This window comes from Saccopteryx leptura, chromosome 12 (assembly GCF_036850995.1).
Source record: "Saccopteryx leptura isolate mSacLep1 chromosome 12, mSacLep1_pri_phased_curated, whole genome shotgun sequence".
NCBI classification, from domain to species: domain Eukaryota; kingdom Metazoa; phylum Chordata; class Mammalia; order Chiroptera; family Emballonuridae; genus Saccopteryx; species Saccopteryx leptura.
Window position 1 is genome coordinate 14,521,007 of NC_089514.1, and position 16,773 is coordinate 14,537,779.

The following is a 16,773-nucleotide window of genomic DNA, read 5'->3' on the forward strand; positions in this document are numbered from 1 at the left end:
TCTCTGTCTCTCTCTTCCCCTCCCGCAGCCAAGGCTCCATTGGAGCAAAGATGGCCCGGGCGCTGGGGATGGCTCTGTGGCCTCTGCCTCAGGCGCTAGAGTGGCTCTGGTCACAACATGGCGACACCCAGGATGGGCAGAGCATCGCCCCCTGATGGGCAGAGCATCGCCCCTGGTGGGCGTGCCGGGTGGATCCCGGTCGGGCGCATGCGGGAGTCTGTCTGACTGTCTCTCCCTGTTTCCAGCTTCAGAAAAATGAAAAAAAAAAATTAATATTAGTATTTCAGGAGAGAAAGTCAGGTTTCTTGCCATGTCCTTTCCCTTAGAGAATAGAGAGAAAAGGACGTGGGAGTTTCCTGACTTACCAGGATGACTGGGTCATTGAGTTTAACTATAATTCTCTGAAAGGATTAAGATTATCTGAAAACCTTCCTTTCCCTTTTAATAAGAGACAAAATTTACATACCACCCTACACTGATTTTAACTCTCCCTCCCTTCCTGGAATCCTGAGAGTAACGCATACCTCTAGGCAAAGGGGAGATAGACACTAAAAGATTTATGAATGTCTTTAATATGTAAAACGACATCACTATTGTGTTACCTTAGAACTTTTAACGTCTTTTATAGATCCTCTAGACCAGTGGTAGTCAACCTGGTCCCTACCGCCCACTAGTGGGTGTTCCAGCTTTCATGGTGGGCAGTAGCAGAGCAATCAAAGTATAAATAAAAAGATAGATTTAACTATAGCAAGTTGTTTTATAAAGATTTATTCTGCCAAACTTAGCAAAAATCCAACATAAAGTACTTGGTAAGTAATTATTATTATATGCTTTAACTTGTTGTAACTCTGCTTTATAAATTTTATAAAGTAAAGTTACTTCCCTACTTTATAAATCACCATTACTGTGGAACTGGTGGGCGGTTAGAAAATTCTACTACTAACGGAGATACAAAAGTGGGCAGTAGTTATAAAAAGGTTGACTATCCCTGCTCTAGACAAATGTTACAAGCTTGTTAATGATTATGTCATGCTGTCATGCTCCACCCAAGCTGTATGTGGTCAAGGGTATATAACCAGCCTCAGAGCTATATTCGGCACTGCACAATTTGGGTCAGCTATGCCCCATGTTAGTCATATGCAGCCGGCTTAATCAATAAAACTCCTCAAAAATTCATTTGGACTTTGTGTCTCTACGTAATCCCGTGGAAGTAAAGTATGGTACTTTACAACACATTAGGGGGCTGCTGGAATCTGATAGATACGTGAATTCCAAACTGCCCTCTTGATGTTCCCCTTATCTGTCAGACCTCACCCTTACTGGACTATTGACCCTGAGACAGAGGAATTCCAAAAAGCTGAGAAGCCACCCCAAGGAGGGGCTCCAGACACACCAGGACTTTTGATTCAACACCCACATGCTCGAAGCCCCCCAAGGAGGAGTATTCCAGACATACCAGGACTTTTGCCTCAGTATCCCCTCAGGCTCTCCCAAACACTATATAACTCGCCCCTAGTCTGTAACCGGCACTCTTCTCCCCAAGAGAAGTGCCCGGCAGGGTTCCTTTCTTCCTTTCAATAAAGCCTGTTACTCTGGTCTTTCGGACTCCCATGGATTCCAACAGAATCCACCAGCCAGCCAGAGATCAGGAACTTAAGGAGGGTGAGGGAGATGGAAAAAAAAAAAAAAAAAACACTTGAAAATAACAAGAAGCAGAGGACAGAGGATTTGGGAGACGGTGGAACTGTTCTGTACGATACTATAATGGTGGGCACACCATATATTTGTCAAAAGCCACAGAGTATGTGACACAGTGAGTGAACCCTGATGTAAAGTGTGGACTTCGGGTGATAATGATGTGTCCATGTAGGCTCACTGATTGTGACAGCGTCTGCACCGCTCTGTGCTGAAGCTGACGAGGAAGGGGAAGCGGGCAGTCTACACCATCTCCCCGCCCACCATCTCCCCGCCCCGCACTTGCCCTCAGTTTTGCTGTGAACCTAACACTGACCGAAAAAAATCCAACCTATTTAAATAGATTTGATTTTAAAATATTTTTTAATGTTCATTTTATTGATTTTAGAGAGAGAGGAAGGGAGAGAGAGAGAGAGACAGGAACATTAATACGTTCTTGTATGTGCCCTGATCAGGGATCGACCCAGAAACCTCTGTGCTTCCAGATGATGCTCTAACCAATCGAGCCATACAACCAGAAAAGTAGATTTGATTTTTTATATATCCTCACGGATCTGCTGTGAAAATCAAAGGAGCAAATATGGAGGCTGTGCCTGGAGCTCACTGTTAGCTATTGTCACTATCCACTATCCACTGTAGACTTTTTCAAGGCCCTTGAGGGGGCCACTGCTGAGGTTTCTTCCTCAAGATCACAAAGGACTTATTCCTTTAATATTTTATTTTTCTGCACTAGCCTGGTGGCTCAGTGGATAAAGCATCATCCCAGTGCATATATATATATATATATATATATATATATATATATATATATATAAAATCAAATATATGTATGTGTGTGTGTAGAATATATAGGTATATATATTTATATGATATATATAAATATATTTTTATATATAGATATAATTAGATATATATATAATAGATATATTAGATACATATACAGTAATAGAGATATGCAATATAAAGGTATATATATTATACATGTTATATATATATAATATATATATATATAGAAGAAAAACTTAAACACAGAACACAAGAGTGAGAAGCCAGTCGAGAGTGACTCACCGAGGGGTGACTGGAAGAGGACTGTGTCACCAGCAGAAGGAGGAAGTTGGACGGGACCTGTGTTTAGAGGTAAGAGGGAGGGGGGTGAGTGCAGATGGGAACAGCTGGGACGCTGTAGGACATCAACACGGAACAGTCTTCAGGCATTTGGAAAACAGTTTGAGGCTAAGATAAGAAAAGGGTACAGGTATGCAAATTAGAGACAAAAGTCAGCATTAAATGTTCTTTTTTTTTTTTTTTTTTTTAATGTTCTTCTTTTAAACTGAGTGATACATTCTCTTTCGAACAGGAAAAGCATTGCGCCACAGTGGAAATAACACTCTGCTCACAGCCTCTGTCACAAAAGCTGCCGCTGGGGAGGCAAGTTAAGATACTTGTGACCCACTGGTCAAGTCCAAATCTGCCCCAAGTGACATCAGTCCAGCTATGAAGAACTGGCAAGTAACCTGAGGGGCACACAAGGAGAGAGACTTCAGCCTTGAGTAACAGTTTCAGTTTTAGGAATGGTAGGGACCCAGTGAATGCGAAAGTATAGCTGTTCTACCGCAAACAGCCTAACTGTGAACTTTTATTCGGCCTCTTCACCAAGGTAAATTACTTCACAGCTCTGTGCCCCAGTTTCCCTGTCAGTAAGTAGGGGATAACTGCATATCTCACGGATCTGCTGTGACGATCAAAGGAGCAAATATGGAGGCTGTGCCCGGAGCTCGCTGTTAGCTATTGTCACTATCCACTGTCCCCTGTAGACTTTTTCAAGGCCCTTGAGGGGGCCACTGCTGAGGTCTCTTCCTCAAGATCACAAAAGACTTATTCCTTTAATATTTTATTTTTCTGTACTAGCCTGGTGGCTCAGTGGATAAAGCATCATCCCAGTGCATCAAGGGCGTGGGCTGGATCCCCGGTCAGGGCACAGAGGAGGGGTTATCAATGAGTGCACAACTGAAGGGAACAGCTAAGTGGAACAACTCTCTCTGTCTCTCCTTCCCCACCCCTCTCCCCGCCATGAAAATTTATTTTTCTTTTTTTTTCTCATTAAGTATCTGTTCTGTCAGATGGGACTGTAAGTAATATTTACGGGAACAGAATACTTAAATTGTGAGGCTCTGAAACTAGCCCACACACATGAAACATGCACCTTGGCTTTCCCCCTGCAAGATAATTTACCCATGGATGCCTACTGTCTGACCTTGACCCATAAAGGCTAAAAGAAGACATTAAGAAAGTCTTTTAAAAAGTAGATAAAATGTCATCTGACCAGGCGGTGGCGCAGTGGATAGAGCCTTGGACTGGGATGCGAAGGACCCAGGTTCGAGACCCTGAGGTCGCCATTTTGAGCGCAGGCTCATTTGGTTTGAGCAAGGCTCACCAGCTTGAGCCCAAGGTCGCTAGCTTGAGCAAGGGGTCACTCTGTCTGCTGTAGCCCCACGGCCAAGACACATATGAGAAATCAATCAATGAACAACTAAGGAGCCACAACAAAGAATTGATGTTTCTCATCTCTCTCCTTTCCTGTCTGTCTGTCCCTATCTATCCCTCTCTCTGACTCTCTCTGTCTCTGCCACAAAAGAAAAGTAGATAAAATGTCAAAGTTATTATTCCTTACACTACTTGCCTAAGGTACTGACTAACCCAAGAGCATTTGACATGTGTTATCTACAGACTCTTAAAACAAGGGCATAGTTTGTCAATGCTTCCTAAGGAAAATAAACTGACTAGGAAAAGCCACATCTGGTCTGCACCTCCTAGGAAATCATTAAATTGACTTCCTGAGTTTTCATGTGCATTTGGGCAGAAGGAGCTCAGATCTCAGGGTCTGAGCACCCATGGGTAGCTGATACAAGGACTCTGGTCTCCTGCTCTGAGACACCAGAATACAGAGCAATGGTGACACCACCCCCAACCCAGGCAGTGGCATGGGGCGCTGTGGGAACAGCCACCTTCTCCCAGCCCCTCCAGATGCCATACTACAATAAGAAGAGCTGCTACGTAAGAAAGAGGAAGGAAATCATCACGTCAGAACAAACTCTTTCTTTGTGTGTCTGTATTCATAATTTCTAAGGAGCATAAGTTCCCTACATACAAAGCCCCTCGCTCTGCTCTGCGCTTTGAACCCTTTGAGTTCATGAGCTTGACAAGAGAGAGGCACTGGGAATAACCACAGCCTGGAGCAGGGGAGCAGCTCTGGGGGCAAGTCATGAAATGTCTTAACAGCAGAAACTGGCTGTAATAATTCCTATTTCACAGGATCCAGTGATATGATGCGGTGAGTCCTGCAGAAGCGTCGGTCCCCATCTCTCTCCTAAAGTATGTCATTGTGCCAACCCTGTAAAAGGATCCTGGAACAAGTCAGGAAGCTTGATCACACACCTGGACACAGGTCCTAGGTGAAGTCGGTCTTGCCCTCTGGCGCCCCCTTTAATTCCCTCTGTTCTTCCATCTCCAGGAATCCAGGGCTTGCTAATGGAGGGGACCATTAGCAATGTCCAGGCTAAATCGGAAAGCGGTTCCAGACTCCCCTTTCTTATCTTCCTGAAAGCATCCAGGCTATCCGGGGGGTGCAAAAAAAATCAAGGACATCTACTTTGTAGTTCATTGTAAGTTCTGCTATTAAAGAGCCATATTTCTTGAGGGCAAGAAAATATATATTTTTAACTGCACAGGTGGATAACATGAGATCTTCAGTGTCCAGGCCAGGAGCCCCTGGTTAGACGCTTGCTGAGGGTGGAGGAGGATGCTGAGAAGATACCAATGAAAAGATAACGGAACTAGTTGTGCGCTACACCAGGAAACGAAACTATCAATAAGTTGAGAGAGATGAATGCTGATATTTTTTAAATGCTTAACAACCACACAACCCGGGGTACATGTACTTCTAGATCAGGGGTCTCAAACTCGCGGCCCACGGGCCGCATGCAGCCCGCCGAACAATTTTGTGCGGCCCGCAGACTAATCCACGAAGTTCAAAATATTTTGGATAAAATTAAGTAAGCCTAGGGGCCTACTTGTATTTTTCATTTCTCTAGCATCCTAGCTAGATATTAGCTTAGTTAACAGCAGTTGTGATGCGAACTACAGTTTCTGGTCATTTTGTGACACTGAGTAAACTGCATGTATGATTGTGCTTGTTGTACTGATTTTTTTTTGTTTTCAACTGCAGTGAGAAAAGTGTTGCGTAACAGTTGCTTTTTGTAGACCTAGTGCGGCCCACATGCTGAGTTGAGTTTGAGACCCCTGTTCTAGATTGAGCAATCTTCTTGCTACATAAAACTTCAGGTGTGGAGGCTGGGGCAAATCTTTGGAAAGAGTAGCAGGAATGGAGGCTAGGAATCCTCGCCTGGAAACCGAGAACTGAGCCCTCCCTCCACACCAGGAGAGGTCATCCCCTACCCAGGCTTTTATGTCATTATGTCATTTTTATCATAGGCATTCTTAAGTATTGTGGGTATTTTTAGTATTTTGGGGTTTTTTTAGTACTAGATACTCATTATTCTTAAAAATAAGAGGTTTACTATGTTGGTAATTTTTTTCTCTGTAGGTTTAAATTTATTTCAAAATTTAAAAGTTTAAAATAATAGAAATCTATTGATGGAGTTCTCCATACTACCATCCCTTTCTAATTCCACTCCCAAAAAGGCAACGACTCTCTACTACTTGGACCATATCCTTCCAGGCTTTATTTTTTCAAGAAATGAGATCATACTATACCTACTGTCCTGCACATTGCTTTTATTACTTAAATATAAAATGGACATTCTCTCCATACCAGCTCGTTTATGGCAACTTCTTCCTTTATTCAAGTAGGCAAGTATTTCTGAGGGATCAAGTCCTAGAAATGGAACTGCTACATCAGAAAGAATGTGAATCTTTTAAGTGTTCTAAACACTGCCAAAGTGCCCTCCCAAAAGGTTGTACCAATTTATACTCCCACTAAAATATATGGTGACCATGTATTGTTCCATACCCTCGACAACTCCGGATGTTATCACCCTAAGAAAAAATGCTCTCTTTTTTGTTTGTTTGTTTTTTGAAAGAGAGAGACAGGAAGGGAGAGACATGAGAAGCATCAACTCGTAGTTATGCCACTTAGTTGTTCATCGATTGCTTTCTCATATGTGCCTTGACCAAGGGACTCCAGTTGAACCAGTGACCCCTTGCTCAAGCCAGCAACCTTGGGCTCAAGCCACAGACCTTTTGGCTCAAGCCAGCGACCTTGGGGTTTTGAAACTGGGACCTCAGTGTCCCAAGTCAACACAGTCTATCCACTGTGCCACCACCAATTCAGGCTCTCTTTGTTGTTTTTAATCCATATTTATCTATTAATTAAGCATTTTAATATACATATGTGAGTGAATAGTCTTGGCCCATATTTGTATTGGATTATTTTTTCTATTGATTCTTAAGAGTTCCGTTATACCTATAGCAACTGTTTGCTTTATTAACTTTGTCATCTGCCTTTAACTTTATGACCCCTTTTTCCTTAGAGAAGTATGTTTTCTGAAGTTAGATCACTATTATCCTTTAGAGTTTCTGGGTTTTATTAAACTTGTTGAAGCTTTTCGTCCTTTAGTTATTTTTCAAAACCATCTTATATATGTGTATATATTTTAAGATCTATAATTTTAGTTCTGACATTTAATCGTTACCCTAAGCGGAACTGACTTGTATGAATGGTGTGAGGCATGTATCTCATTCTTTCCTAAGTGAACAGCCAACTGTCCCAACAGGCTTTACCTCAATCAACTTCATCATACACTCAATTCCTATCTTTACAATCGAACCGTTTACAGACCCCCTATTCCTGACCCTATATGACATATTTTAATGTAAGGCTGAACAGTACATTACAAAATATATGGCCTGTAAGTACAAATCTATTTTTCCAGGTAAACGTTATCAGTTTGTAAAAAATTAAATAAAGTCAAAGGGCTGGCCTAAACTGATACAGAAAAGTCTCATGGTCTGTTAGTCTTATTCAGTCATGAGAGCATCAACCTTTGGCCTGGAGGTGGCCTTCCTTCCCCGTGATTCACACACACACACATTTCAGACTTCACGAAATTTTGCTTGAATTTACAAATCTCTCACCAAAAAAAACTTTTCAACACTACAAAGTCTACCAAGAGGCTTGAGTGGCCTCCTTGTGTTTCAACCAATGCATGTTCTGAATCTTTCCCCATTTTCTACCTAAACAATTTTTAACTTCCCGGTTCGTATCTTTTTTTTGTTTGTTTGTTTGTTTGTTTTTACAGAGACAGAGTCAGAGAGAGGGACAGACAGGGACAGACAGACAGGAACAGAGAGATGAGAAGCATCAATCATTAGTTTTTTGTTGTGCATTGCAACACCTTAATTGTTCATTGATTGCCTTCTCATACGTGCCTTGACCGTGGGCCTTCAGCAGACCGGGTAACCCCTTGCTTGAGCCAGCAACCTTGGGCTCAAGCTAGTAAGCTTTTGCTCAAACCAGATGAGCCCATGCTCAAGCTGGCGACCTCAGGGTCTCGAACCTGGGTCCTTTGCATCCCAGTCCGACGCTCTATCCACTGCGCCATCGCCTGGTCAGGCCCGGTTTGTATCTTTCAGAGATGTAAACCCTCATCCTAAATCGCAGTAGAGTAGGTCAGCTAACAAGATGTCATGCCAAAGGGTGTTGTATTTTGACAGGCATCTCCTCTGTGCTGGTCTCTCACACACTGTGGCAGCCCAGTGGGCGAACCAGGAGTCTCCTGGCTTTTGTAACTGATTCACCAGGTACGACCTACTCCAAAGAGAAATGCTGGGGTGTGATGGAAAGAATGCGAGACTGGAAGGCGGCAGACCTGGGTGTTAGTCCCTGTTCTATCTCTAACCAGCTGCATAGTTCAGATTAAGTTAGTCTGGGTCTCAGTTGTCTCATTTAAAAAAATAGATTATTAAAATAAAATAGTAGTCATTACTAACCTTTCTTTCCGCCACAGCTGACCCTTTAAGAATCTACAGTAGGCCCTGGCCGGTTGGCTCAGCGGTAGAGCATCGGCCTAGCGTGTGGAGGACCCGGGTTCGATTCCCAGCCAGGGCACACAGGAGAAGCGCCCATTTGCTTCTCCACCCCTCCGCCGCGCTTTCCTCTCTGTCTCTCTCTTCCCCTCCCGCAGCCAAGGCTCCACTGGAGCAAAGATGGCCCGGGCGCTGGGGATGGCTCTGTGGCCTCTGCCTCAGGCGCTAGAGTGGCTCTGGTCGCAATATGGCGACGCCCAGGATGGGCAGAGCATTGCCCCTGGTGGGCAGAGCCTCGCCCCATGGTGGGCGTGCCGGGTGGATCCCGGTCGGGCGCATGCGGGAGTCTGACTATCTCTCCCTGTTTCCAGCTTCAGAAAAATGAAAAAGAAAAAAAAAAAAAAGAATCTACAATAAGCTGTGGCTTCTCTCCCACAGAATAGTGTACTTTTGCACATAGACATGAAGTCATACATTTTCAAGGGGTTCACAGACTCCCTAAAGCCTATCTCTATATTTCCAGGGTCAAGATCACTGAGAACTACCACAAGCTTTTAGAGATAACAGAGAAGACAGCAGAAATGCATACAGAATCACAGAACCTTAGGCAAAGTTGAATCATTAACAAAACTAAAAGTGCCTCCTGCAGAAACTAGGAGGAGGGACTGGTCACTAGGGAGAAATAAATGAAAATGCCAATTGCCTGACAAGGCAGTGGCGCAGTGGATAGAGCGTCAGACTAGGATGTGGAGGATCCAGGTTCGAGACCCCAGGTCGCCAGCTTGAGCGTGGGCTCATCTGGCTTGAGCAAAAAACTCACCAGCTTGGACCCAAGGTCACTGGCTCAAGCAAGGGGTTACTCGGTCTGCTGAAGGCCCGTGGTGAAGGCACATATGAGAAAGCAATCAATGAACAACTAAGGTGTCGCAATGAAAAACTGATGATTGCTTGACCTAGGGTGGTGCAGTGGATAAAGCAGGGGTCTCAAACTCGTGGCCCACGGGCCGCATGCGGCCCGCTGAACAATTTTGTGCGGCCCGCAGACTAATCCACGAAGTTCAAAATATTTTGGATAAAATTAAGTAAGCCTAGGGGCCTACTTGTATTTTTCATTTCTCTAGCATCCTAGCTAGATATTAGCTTAGTTAACAGCAGTTGTGATGCGAACTACAGTTTCTGGTCGTTTTGTGACACTGAGTAAACTGCATGTACGATTGTGCTTGTTGTACTGATTTTTTTTTGTTTTCAACTGCAGTGAGAAAAGTGTTGCGTAACAGTTGCCTTTTGTAGACCTAGTGCAGCCCGCGCCTAACGGTTGTGATCTTGCTCTGCGGCCCACATGCTGAGTTGAGTTTGAGACCCCTGGGATAAAGTGTCGACCTGGAACGCTGAGGTCGCTGGTTCAAAACCCTGCACTTGCCTGGTCAAGGCACATATGGGAGTTGATGCTTCCTGCTCCTCCCCCTTCTCTCTCTCTGTCTCTCTCTCACTCTCTCTATCTAAAATGAATAAATTAAAAAAAAAAGAAAAGAAAAACTGATAATTAATGCTTCTCATCTCTCTCCATTCCTGTCTGTCTGTCTCTATCCCTCTCTCTGACTCTCTCTGTCCCTGTAAAAAAAAACAAAACACAAAATGCCAATTAAGAGTTGCCCTTGACCGAGGCCTGGCTAAGCCCTTCACCTTCGTTTTCAGGTGTGTAGTGAGAGTACCCACTCCAGGACCGGGCTGCCTAGTTCAAATCTTGGCTCCATCATTTTCTAGTTGTCTGTCTTAGGCTCCGTTGCTCAGTTTCTTCACCTGTGAAATAGAGGCAGGAAGGCTGAAAACTACTCATCTCAAGGATTGTTAATACACATAGTGGTTGAAAAGGCCTGGCACACACTAAGACCTTTATAGTTATTAGCTATTATACAAATCCGGGACGCATTTGTGGGTGGTTAAAATTATGAGCTGATTCGTTTAGGGAAGTCATAAATATCTTGATGCCTTAGTTTCTCCAGTTTAAATAGAATCTGCTTCACAAGTTTGTTGTGAGGATTAAAGAGACTGTCACATAAAAATTCTTCACAATGTTTCTCGTATCACAAGTGTTCAATAAATTTCAGTTATTGTTATTAACAATTCAGAGAACAAGGATTATCATTAATTTATTTCTGAATAAAAGGTAAATCTGACTCAGGTTAAGTGCCTTGCTGGTAGCACCCCAGCTAGCAATTAATTATGCCAACATTTCAACTCTGATGAGTCTGAAACCAGAAGTTGTAACCACTACCACATACAGCCTCGTATTTGAACAGGGCTTAGAGAACAGAAACAGTAATTGCTACCTACTGGATTACTAAGAGAAAGAGACAGGTTGGTGATGACAGACCCAATTTGGGGCACTCTCCATGGAGGTCAACCTGACTGACCCAAAGCCCTTCTTTGTCACTCTTAGAAATGAAAGACTGCGAAGGCTGAACCTTGCTCTCAACTAGTTCTTAGCCCTTCACACGAGGTTGTTAAAGAACAAGCCACTTCCCAAAATAGCTCACCTAACCAATGAACGCTTAAAAATGAAAGTAGAAATCTAAAGGCTGAGGATAATACCAAGAGTGCTCCAAAGTCACATCCAACTGCTGCTATAGAACACAAATGTTCATCTTTAATTCATACACTTTTATTTGGGAAAGAATGGATGTGTTAGGCGCTGGCCAAGTGGCTCAGTTTAGCATATCACCCTGATCTACCAAGGTTGTGGGTTCAGTCTCTGGTCAGGACTCATACAATGATCAACCAATGAATGCAAAAACAAGTGGAACAACAAATTGACGTTTCTCTCTCTCTCTTCTCTCTAAACTCAATAGTTTTTTACAAAAGAATGAAGGTGTATATTTCTGTTTTTCAGATACCCAGCTCCAGGAGGCCTTCCCATTAGTAAAACGAGGAAGTTCGCACCCCAGCCCAGCGTGGGGGAGAGAAGCGGAGAGTGCCAGTCAAGGGGGCCCTGGTGAGGAGCAGTGACGTCACCTATACAGGTCCCCACTCTTCCAACGCCAGTTTCCTCACCTCAGTGAAACAGTAACTTCGAAAATGAGCATGAAATAGATGGGCAAGAAGAAACAGAACGATACAGTTAAATACAAGTCAGTGCGAATCACGCTACTTCACATCTCCATATATTCACTTCTAGATGTATTTTATTTTTCTATCTTTATTCAAAACAGCCAATGCCTTAAAAAAAAAAAAAAAAGCCTTAGGAATAGGCATCATTGGAAGTAATGGCAGAAGCAGCAGGAGCACCTGACCTCACCTCTATCCCTGGTCTGAGGAGTCCCAGCTAAGCTTGGTCCATGGATGGAGAAGTCAGTTCTCACCAGTGGCATCCACATCACCTCCTCTCGCCCAGGGATAATTCTAGGAGACTAACCTTCCCAAGTCTACCTTCACCCCACAGGCCCCAACGTGGGGGGAACCCTGCAGCATTGTCAGCCCCCACAGGAATCTAGGCCTGTTTCTACTCCCACGTGAATGACTACATTCTGGATGACTCCCCTCCAGGGCCTTAATTACCCCATCTGTAAAATAAAAGATTTGAATGAGATCACATAAAAGCCTCCTTTGTGTTCTAAATTTTTTTAAAGTTTTTTATTTATTGATTGATTTTTAGAGAGAGAGACAGAAACACCGATTTGTTGTTCCACTTATGCATTCATTGGTTGATTCTTGCATGCGCCCTCATTATAGAGCAATCCTGCAACCTTGGTTTAGCGGACAGCACTCTAAACAACTAGCTATCTGGCTAAATTTCTAATGCCATTATTTCTACATGTAAACGTGTCTTGCCGAAATAAAAGCCCTTCGTTTTGTTTAAAAAAAAAAAAAAAAGGCCAAAATGGAGTTACTTATGCTAAACCTGACATCACTAAACCAAGACAATACCTAGTTTAATTACAGTTTCAGTCTTTACTAAGAGTAGAAACTAAAGCAGGCAAACTGGAATTACCTGGTCTGGTCGTACTAGTGAGGTAATCTGCTGATAAATCCCTAAGGAAGGTGACCTTTCCACACGAAACCGATCCGATTTTTGCTAGTCTAACTTCCACGTCCACCGCTTTCTGCCTGGAGGCCTTCCATTTTGTTCTACCTGCTACATGGGATGCTGCCTGATTCATGAATCATCGAATAACGTCAGTAAGATCTTTAAAATGTACTCAGTTGAATTTTTCTTTAACACTTTCAGGAGGACGTGTTGCTCTAAGTGCGCTGACCACGCTCCTCCATCACCTGTGTCTAATCCTAACATAACGATGATGCATCAGAACTGGAAAACAGGCTGTTGCTTTCCGGCGGCACAACCCTGATACTCAGTCAACGTGGATTTTCTCTCCATCCCACAATCCCACGGAAAAAAACAAACCCTGCTACCCCTCCCGATAATCTAAACCCAAAGCTACCCTTCTGTGAATTTTAAAAAATACCCACCCACACCGGCCTGGTGACAGGTGCCACCGCACTTGTTCTGGCGTCCAGCTTCCACGTGTGCCCCACTCTCCTCTTTTAGCCCCGACCCCTGGATCCATGCGTCCCGTGCCCTTCCGAACAAGGAGAGGCGGCAGCTCCCTGCTCCAAAGCCAGCAGACCCAAACCTCCGCCCAGCCAGCGGGGAGCGACACCTGGGCGCTCTGGGAAGGGCCCCCCGCGCCTCTGCAAAGGCAAGAGCGGATGACTCGCCCCTTAGCTGCGGTCCCCACCCGGCGGCGTGGGGAAGGCCTCCCTGGCAGATCTCCTGTCACTTACGCGCGGCAGCTCCAAGCGGTCAGGCAGCGGAGGGTCACCGGGCAGCGGAGTTTGCTGACTCAAAGGCCCGGCAGCGGCGGTAGCGAGCGCCCAGGTGCGCCCACGAGCGCAGTCCCGCGCGCCCCGCGCCCGCGCCCGCGCTTGGTGCCCGCGCTTGACGCCCGCAGCCGGGGCACTGGCTTCCGCTGCCCGGGTCGCGGCCACCGCACGGCTCCGCCCGGGTGCTGCTCCGCGCCGCCCGCTGTGCCCCGCCCTCCTGCCCGTCGGCTGATCAGGCGGACCCTCTGCCCGCTGGGCTGCCGCGAGCGGCGCAGCCGCGGGGGGGCGCCGGCGCTCCGGAGCCCGGATTCCCCCTCCCCGGTCCCTGAAATCAGATTAGAGAAAATACCCCCAGCTTGCTGGGATGCTGAAGGAAGGAGTGGCATCGTTTGGAATCACTACTGAAAAGCCACATGAGCTGGCTAACGCCGCCGTTTTAGGGAGAGGATACATGATTAGGGAAAGGAATAGATAATATGATAAATGAGAAGGATAGAATGTTAACAGTGGAATCTAGGTGGAGGGATATGGGTGTGTCCTATAAGAGTCTTCAAACTGTTCTGTAGGTTTAAAATCTTTCAAAATAAAAATTTTGGGAACTAGAAATGAGATGTTTCAAGGGGCCTGAATCAGTGAATAATTTCCCAAATGCCACCTTGGGCTGCATATGACCCACCTGTTTGCATAGAGAATAATTGACTATGTAACCGATTTCTGTATTTACTATATACAGTCTTTTTTTTTTTTTTTTTTTTTTTTTTTTTTTTTTACAGAGACAGAGAAAGTCAGAGGGACAGACAGGAATGGAGAGAGATGAGAAGCATCAATCATTAGTTTTTCATTGCGCATTGTGACACTTTAGTTGTTCATTGATTGCTTTCTCATATGTACCTTGTCTGCGGGCCTTCAGCAGACCAAGTAACCCCTTGCTCAAGCCAGCGACCTTGGGTCCAAGTTGGTGAGCTTTGCTCAAACCAGATGAGCCCGCACTCAAACTGGCAACCTTGGGGTCTCGAACCTGGGTCTCAGCATCCCCAGTCCGACACTCCATCCACTGTGCCACCGCCTGGTCAGGCTACTATATATAGTCTTTATTATTTTTTTCGTACACCATAGAGACATACAGTTTTTCATGTATTGAGGAGATCTTATCTTTGTTGGTTTTTCACATTACTATTCTTTGAATTCAAATATGATTGTTGTAAAGTACCCAATCCACAATTTCACGGTTTTTTGTAGAGGCACGTAGTCCAAATAAGTTTTTGAAAAGTTTTATTAAAAGAGGAAGTTTATTAAATATGCCAGCCACATATGGCTGACACAGAGTGTTGGGCAGATAAAATATATTATGCTCACTTTGTTAAAGATGGCGCTGCCCACATGGAAACCTGTCGCCCAGGTGATATTAACGTGTGCTGGGAGCAGGCTGTGGGCAGGCAGGATCCTTGTAGCCTGGGGCTTGGTTTTAGGACTAAGCTTTTCCCACTCTTTTTTGATGTGGGGTGGTGCAATTCCATTTTGCCTCAGATAGGTGATTTTGTATTAGAGACTTCCCTATTTTGTATATTGGATTAAAGATTTTGATTTCTGCACTATAAAGTGGGGCAGACCAGGAGCTTGCTCTCTTGGTTCCTGAGATTAGCATTAGAGAGCAGAGAGAGCAGAGCAGAGAGCAGAAAAAGGCCATGTGGAGGAGGCCAGGAGAAGCAGCCAAGATGGTGAAGTGCTGAGGGAGAAGCCAGTTTGTTCAGAGTTTGTGCAAGGAGAAGGAAGGAGATGGGGAACAGAGGTGAATAAGGCTGGTGAGCTAGAAACCTTTGATTCTAGGAAACTTGAGTAAGTCAGTAGCTTTGTGAGCACTGAATGAGTGGGTTTTGGAGCCCAGTGTGTGTTTTTACTTGCCCACCAGGTGCAAGCTAGGATTAAAATGATTGCTCACCAGTTCTTGGCTCCATTGTTTCTTTACCGACTGTCCGAATCCAATGCGAACCTGCATGTGAATGGCCACGATGGCGGCTCCTGGCCTTACACAGGGCAACAGACCCAAATTGTGCAGACCCCAAAAATAGTTCAGGGGCTATTTATATACTTCTAATTTTACATGGGAGGGGAAAAAACTTGACATCACAGAATAAGTTTATACCTTTTGTTTAGAGATACATACATTAACTACATGCTTTCAGGAGGGGAGGGGTAGTTTCCATAGGGACAAATGCCTGTAAATGGTTCATCAGTATAAGAAAAGATTTTAATTTAATCTTTTTCTTCTTGTACCTGGCTAGCTATTCATCTTTCCCCTATAGGTATGGGGGAAGGTCAGAGAATCCAAGTCTCCTTCCTCTTCTGCATTTACAACACAATGCCATCAGCCATATTGGTTTTATGCTAATCACACAAGTACAGAGAGGTCATCCACAAAACCTCTCTGTATGCCCAGCCCAAATCAACAAAATGTTCTTTAAACTTCCTAAAATATTAATATTAATTCTGCAGCTTTTGGCACCTTACAACATGATAATAATATATAAGTACTTTCTTAGAATTTTGACTATTAAGTATATGCTATTGTAAAGCACTAATCTAACAAAAGAAGCTTTCTTTGTGACCAGAACACTTTATCATTATTTTAGGATGCACTCTTCCTACTTATTAAAATAAGGTTTGCTGTAAAACAAGACGCCATGTTACCTGCCGCAACCTCGTACATCTGATGGCATCGTTTCTTCTTGTGTTTTAATTGTCTTATCAGTGTCATCACTGAACTTGCTGGCTGGTGACTATATGGCAGAATAATAAATGTAGCCTAATATCTCATTTTTCTTTCTTTTCCTTTTTTAATGATTTTATATATTGACTTTAGAGAAAGGAGACAGAGAGAGAGAGAAAGGTAGGGGGGTAGAGGAGAGGGAAGCATCAATTCATAGTTGCTTCTCCTATGTGCCTTGACCAGGCAAGCTGCATGTTTCAAACCGACAACCTCAGTGCTCCAGGTTGACACTTTATCCACTGCGCCACCACAGGCCAGACAAAGGCTTGGCACAAAGGCATCCCTGGGTGGGCACTAACTCATTTTTCAAGCATTAATTTTCAGCTTAAGACACACCTCTATGCAAACTGAGGAAAACCTATGGTTGTAATCTCAAATGAATTTTCACATTAAGTATAGCTGACTGCTGATTATCATTCAGGACCATTCCAGGCCCTACACACCCA

The 16,773-nt window shown here is 44.2% G+C and overlaps 1 protein-coding gene across 2 annotated transcripts in view; it reads right to left on the reverse strand.

Moving 5' to 3' along the window:
- SNX10 (sorting nexin 10) overlaps window positions 1–13,753 on the reverse strand; it is an 82,345-nt gene extending 68,592 nt beyond the window's left edge. The window contains exons 1-2 of one of the 2 annotated variants that reach the window (XM_066354119.1): window positions 13,522–13,753; window positions 2,764–2,820 (exon numbers count right to left, since the gene is read on the reverse strand). The gene's annotated coding sequence lies outside the window, so the exon portion shown is untranslated. The remainder of the gene's footprint in view (window positions 1–2,763; window positions 2,821–13,521) is intronic. The other variant, XM_066354118.1, reaches the window with a different exon arrangement.
- Between the last annotated feature and the right edge of the window lie 3,020 nt (window positions 13,754–16,773).